General features: G+C 36.3%; 1 long non-coding RNA gene across 1 annotated transcript in view; it reads right to left on the bottom strand.

Annotated features, from left to right (window-relative positions):
- Positions 1-978: 978 nt before the first annotated feature.
- LOC123242530 overlaps positions 979-5798 on the bottom strand; it is a 13116-nt gene continuing 8296 nt past the window's right edge. Inside the window, exon 3 of the long non-coding RNA XR_006505820.1 lies at positions 979-1239. This is a non-coding gene — a long non-coding RNA (uncharacterized LOC123242530). The remainder of the gene's footprint in view (positions 1240-5798) is intronic.

Below are 5798 nucleotides of genomic sequence, written 5' to 3'. Positions count from 1 at the left end.
AGGCAGAGCAACAGATTTAGAATAGAATGAGGAAAAGTCCAGTTTCTAGAGTCCTTTTAAATGAAGGCATTGTAAGGAGTTTAATACCCCACTCTTTGGCCTTCCAATTGGAAGTGAAAGAAGGCTTAAAGGAGGTGGCATTAATCAAAGGTTAAATTAGCAGCCTGTTTATGAGATTAGAGGTGATGAGCTTAATTTAGGAGGAGCATCTTATTCAAAGGACTTGAAGCCAGACACAGTAGCAGATCTAGAATTCAGTGGTTCCATTCCACAATGGATCAAATAGTCAACGAATATGAATAGGTAGTTTTCAAAGAAATGCATGCTATCATCAATATGAAAAAAAATATTCCAAAGCACCAACAATAAGATATGCAAATTAAAACAACTCTGAGGTTCTGTATTCTATTCTATCCACCACAATAATTATTGAAAATGACAAAAAAGGAAATTAACAGTTGTTGGTAGGGCTGTGGGAGGACAGACACACTAATACACTATTGGCAGAGCTATGAATTTGTCTAATCAATTTGGAATTATATTCAAAAGATTACTAAACTATTAGAGCAACCATTAATGCAATGCATCAAAGCAACAGTTCCCAAAGACTAAGCATTATTCTATCTCCCACCTCCTGAGACAGAAGCATTGGACTAGAGGTGCTGAATGACACCTCATTTTTAGACATGACCAATGAGTGGATCTGTTTTGCTTGTCTCTTTATTTGCTACAGGAAGGGCATTATTTTTTTAATGGAGTGGGAGAGGTTTTGAAGGAAATATGGTAGTAATAGTGATACCCCCCCACCAAAAGCATCAATGCAATATTTTAAAACTCTATTAGCAAGAGCAGAAAGAAGTTTAGAGACATAGATTCACAGTTCAGTATAGGATTACTGTGATAAAGGTATCATACACTTTAAAAACAAGCTGTACATAATAGAGACTCACATTTTCATTTAAAAATGTATTTCATAACTTTTTACATGGAAATGATTGTGTTTATTAATATTTGTCAAGTTCATAATTCTTTAAAAGATAAAAAACTCCCAAACAAAACCCTGAAATCCAATCCATCCTAATGGATTCTTCCTTTCTTGTCTTTTCTTTCTTCCTTTCTTCCTTCCTTTTCTTCTTTTGTTTGTTTGTTCCTTCTCTCCTTCCTTCCGAGTCAAGAAAAAGTTTTTATTGAAGATTTGTACATCAATCAAATCAACACATACAGGCATAATTGTGTCACCTACAAAATTAATGAATATTAGTTTGAGAGTAGAAAGAACTGGGTTCAAACCCAAGATACACTACTCAATACTTGTATGGCCTTGAGCAAGACACTTCACCTCAATGGAAAGTTGGACTAGATGACTTCAAAGGTGCCCTTCAATACTAACTCGATGATCTTAGAATGTGAGTGTATAAGGGTATGATGCCTCAAAGCCTTGTTGAAGTTTTGGGTTGACTGTATCTGCATATGAAAATACTAGAATGTATCTACTCATCAACATGAGAGAATGAAATAGGTTTAGGTTTCAAAAGTTGAAAAGCCAGTGCCCCAGAGTTATTTAGTAAATACTGAACAATTAAAATCCATAACCCATATTATGCTATAAGAAATGATGAGGTTAGTGGCTTCAGAAAAACCTGGGAAGACTTATATGAACTGATACAGAGTGAAGTGAGGACAACTAAGAGATCATTGTACACAGTAACAGCAATATTGTAAAGGTGGTCAATGGAGAAAATATAGCTACTCTAATCAATACAATGATCCAAGATAATGCCAAAGTAGTCATGATGAAAAATACTTTCCAGAGAGAGCTGATATATTCCGAGGGCACATTGAAGTATACTTATTTCACTTTATTTTAACTTTTTTTCTTTTTTTGCAAAATGGCTAATATGGTAATGTTTTACATAATTTCACATTTACATACATAGTTGTTTAAGTGATATCATACCTTTCTCAAAAAAGAAAAGGGCTGGTTTTCTGGTTAAAATGGCGGCAGAGTAAAAAGCAGCGCTTAACCTCTCCTAACCGAAACATAAAGGACTCCTCAAGGGGACATAAAAACAAATCCAGACGAACGGAGGGATCCCACAACAGGGCACAGTGTGGAAGGTACGTGGAATTGGGGCATTTCCATGCTATAAAGGGGTGAAACAGCTCTCACTAAATCGCGGGCTGAGCAAACCCCCCTTACCCCCCCCCCACACCACACCACCTACAACACCAAAGCCAGCTCAAGAGAAATAGAGCAAGTTTGGGGCACCCATTGAGTCATTGGCAGCTCCAGGGCCTGTTCCTGAGAGCAGCAAGACTTAGGACCCCAAAAGGCTAAAGAATGTGCACGGACTTTGAGCGCGGACACAGAGTGCAGGCGCGAGCACAGGTGCACACAGGCTTGTGTGAGCGAAGGCTCTAAAACTCTGAGTGGGGAACCAGTGCAGACGGGTATACAACTGTGGAAGTAGCGCCCTGAGACTTGTAAAGGAGCCTCCAGCAGGGGATCAAGCAAGGGGGTTCACCAGGGGGCTTGACCTTGAGAAAAAACAGACTTGAGTCAGCGTGAGGATAAACCTTAGAACAGGCTGGGCTAACAATGGCAACCCAGAATCAGGAAGGCCAAAAGAAAAAGATTAACAACAAGAAGAAGAAATCTTTAACACTTGACAACTTTTACACAGAGAAAATCCAGACAACTGAGCAAACAGAAGAGGAGAACAAAGAAGCATCCGGACCCTCCAAAAATAATGAAAACTGGTCACAAGCTTTTGAAGAGTTCAAATATGAGATGACGAAAACGTTGGAAAAGATTTGGCTAGAGAAATGGGAAATAGCTCAAAAGGAAATCAGGCAAGAAAATAACAGTTTAAAAGGCAGAATTTTGCAATTGGAAAGTGAGGCTGAGAAATCAAATGAACTGATAAGCAAATTGAACACCAGAAATGACCAGATTGAAAAGGAAAACCAAAAGATCATAGCCGAAAACCAAAAGATTATAGCCGAAAACCAGTCCCAAAAGGCTAGAATTGAGCAATTATAAGCTAATGATCTCTCAAGACAAAAAGAACAAATAAAACAAAGTCAAAGGATGGATAAAATAGAAGGAAACATGAAATATCTCAATGAGAAAGTGACAGACCAAGAAAACCGGTCTAGAAGAGACAATTTGAGAATCATTCGTCTTCCAGAAAAAGCAGAAATTAATAGAAACTTGGACTCCATACTTAAAGAAATTATTCAGCAAAATTGTCCTGAAGTTCTACAACAAGAGGGCAATATAGACATTGAAAGGATCCATAGATCACCCTCTACACTAGACCAAGAAAGGGCAACACCAAGGGATATAATAGCCAAATTCAAGAGCTTTCAAATAAGAGAAAAAATCTTACAAGAAGCCAGAAAGAGACAATTCAAATATCAAGGAGCACCAATCAGGATCACACAGGATCTGGCAGCCTCCACGCTAAAAGACCACAAGGCTTGGAATATAATATTCAGAAAGGCAAGAGAGCTGGACTTTCAGCCACGGATAAACTACCCATCAAAACTGACTTTTTACTTCCAGGGGAAAGTATGTGCATTCAACAAAATTGAAGATTTCCAAGTATTTGCACAGAAAAGACCAGGACTAAATGGAAAGTTTGATATCCAGTTACAAAAATCAAGAGAAACATGAAAAGGTAAATAAGAAACAGAAGGGAAAGAAAGAAAACTCATAATTTTTAAATTTGCCTTTTTACGGGCCTCAGTAAGATCTAATTATCTGTATTCCTATGTGGAGAAATGCTATGTATAATTCTCTGTAGTGAACTCTATTCACTATTATAGTATTCACTACTATAGTAATCAGAAGAATAATTCATAGGGAGAGGGTGGAATACTAAATGGTCTAAGATGATATGGGGGGGTGGGAAAGAGGGGGTTGAATAGTAGGGGACACCAAGAGAAACTTGAGTGAATAAGAAAAATAGGATATTATATTACACACAAAGAGGGCATGGAAAGGAGAGGGGACAAATACTATTATAAGAAGGAGAGGAAGAGAGTATTAAGAGGTAATATTTAAACCTTACTCTCAGTGTAATCAACCCAAAGAGGGAAGAATAGCTTTTTATCCATTTGGATAAAAAACTGTATTTAACCCTACTGAGAAAGTCAGAAGGGATAAACCAAGGGGAGCAGGGGAGTGAGGAGGTCAAAAAAGGGAGGGGAGAAGAAGGGGGAGGGAATTTATTAGGCTTTTAAAAATAAAAAAAGGAGAATAATAAGGGAGGGGGTAGAAAGGGAAGTTAATCAAGGGAGGGGATAAGGGATACCTGCTTAAAGCAAATCACTGGTTTAAAAGGAAATGGTTTCAGAAGAAGGGGTAGGAATAGGGGAGGATATGAAAATGTCAGCAAATGCACAACTGATAATTATAACTCTGAATATGAATGGGATGAACTCACTAATAAAATGGAAGCAAATAGCAGAGTGCATTAGAAACCAAAACCCTACCATATGTTGTCTACAAGAAACACATATGAGGCGGGTGGACATACACAAGTTTAAGGTTCAGGGTTTGAGCAAAATCTTTTGGGCATCAAATGAGAAAAAGAAGGCAGAAGTGGCAATTGTGATTTCTGATAAAGCCAAAGTAAAAATAGATATGATTAAAAAAGACAGGGAAGGACATTACATCCTGATTAAAGGCAGTATAAACAATGAGGAAATAACACTGCTCAATATGTATGCACCAAGTGGCATAGCATCCAAATTCATAAAGGAGAAACTGGAAGAGTTCAAGAAGGAAATACATAGTAAAACCATAATAGTGGGAGATCTAAATATTCCTCTTTCAGATCTAGATAAACCAAACCAAAAAATAAATAAGAAAGAGGTAAGAGAGGTGAATGAAGTCCTAGAAAAGTTAGATTTAATTGATATGTGGAGAAAAATAAAGAGGGACAAAAAGGAATACACCTTCTTCTCAGCTGCACATGGCACATTCACAAAGATTGACCATGTAATAGGGCATAGAAATATTGCAAACAAATGCAAAAGAGCAGAAATAATAAATGTAACCTTCTCAGATCATAATGCAATAAAGATAATAATTAGTAAGGGCACCTGGACAGGAAAATCAAAAACTAATTGGAAATTAAATAATATGATTCTCCAAAACCTATTTGTCAAAGAAGGAATCATAGAAACAATCAACAATTTCATTGAACAAAATAACAATGATGAGACATCCTACCAAACTCTGTGGGATGCAGCCAAGACAGTACTCAGGGGGATATTTATATCCTTGAGTGCATATATTAACAAATTAAAGAGGACAGAGATTAATGAATTGGGCATGCAACTCAAAAAATTAGAAAAAGAGCCAATTAAAAATCCCCAGATGAAAACTAAATTAGAAATACTAAAAATCAAGGGAGAAATTAATAAAATCGAAAGTAAAAGAACTATTGAATTAATAAATAAGACTAGAAGCTGGTATTTTGAAAAAACAGATAAAATAGACAAAGTACTGGTCAATCTAATAAAAAAAAGGAAAGAAGAAAATCAAATTGACAGTATCAAAGATGAAAAGGGAGACCTCACCTCTAATGAAGGGGAAATTAAGGCAATCATTAAAAACTATTTTGCCCAATTATATGGCAATAAATATAACAATTTAGGAGATATGGATGAATATTTACAAAAATATAAATTGCCTAGATTAACAGCAGAAGAAATAGAATACCTAAATAATCCCATATAAGAAAAAGAAATTGAACAAGCCATCAAAGAACTCCCTAAGAAAAAAT

The sequence above is a fragment of the Gracilinanus agilis genome, chromosome 3 (assembly GCF_016433145.1).
Source record: "Gracilinanus agilis isolate LMUSP501 chromosome 3, AgileGrace, whole genome shotgun sequence".
In the NCBI taxonomy this organism is placed as follows: domain Eukaryota; kingdom Metazoa; phylum Chordata; class Mammalia; order Didelphimorphia; family Didelphidae; genus Gracilinanus; species Gracilinanus agilis.
This window is presented reverse-complemented; position numbering and strand designations above follow the sequence as displayed.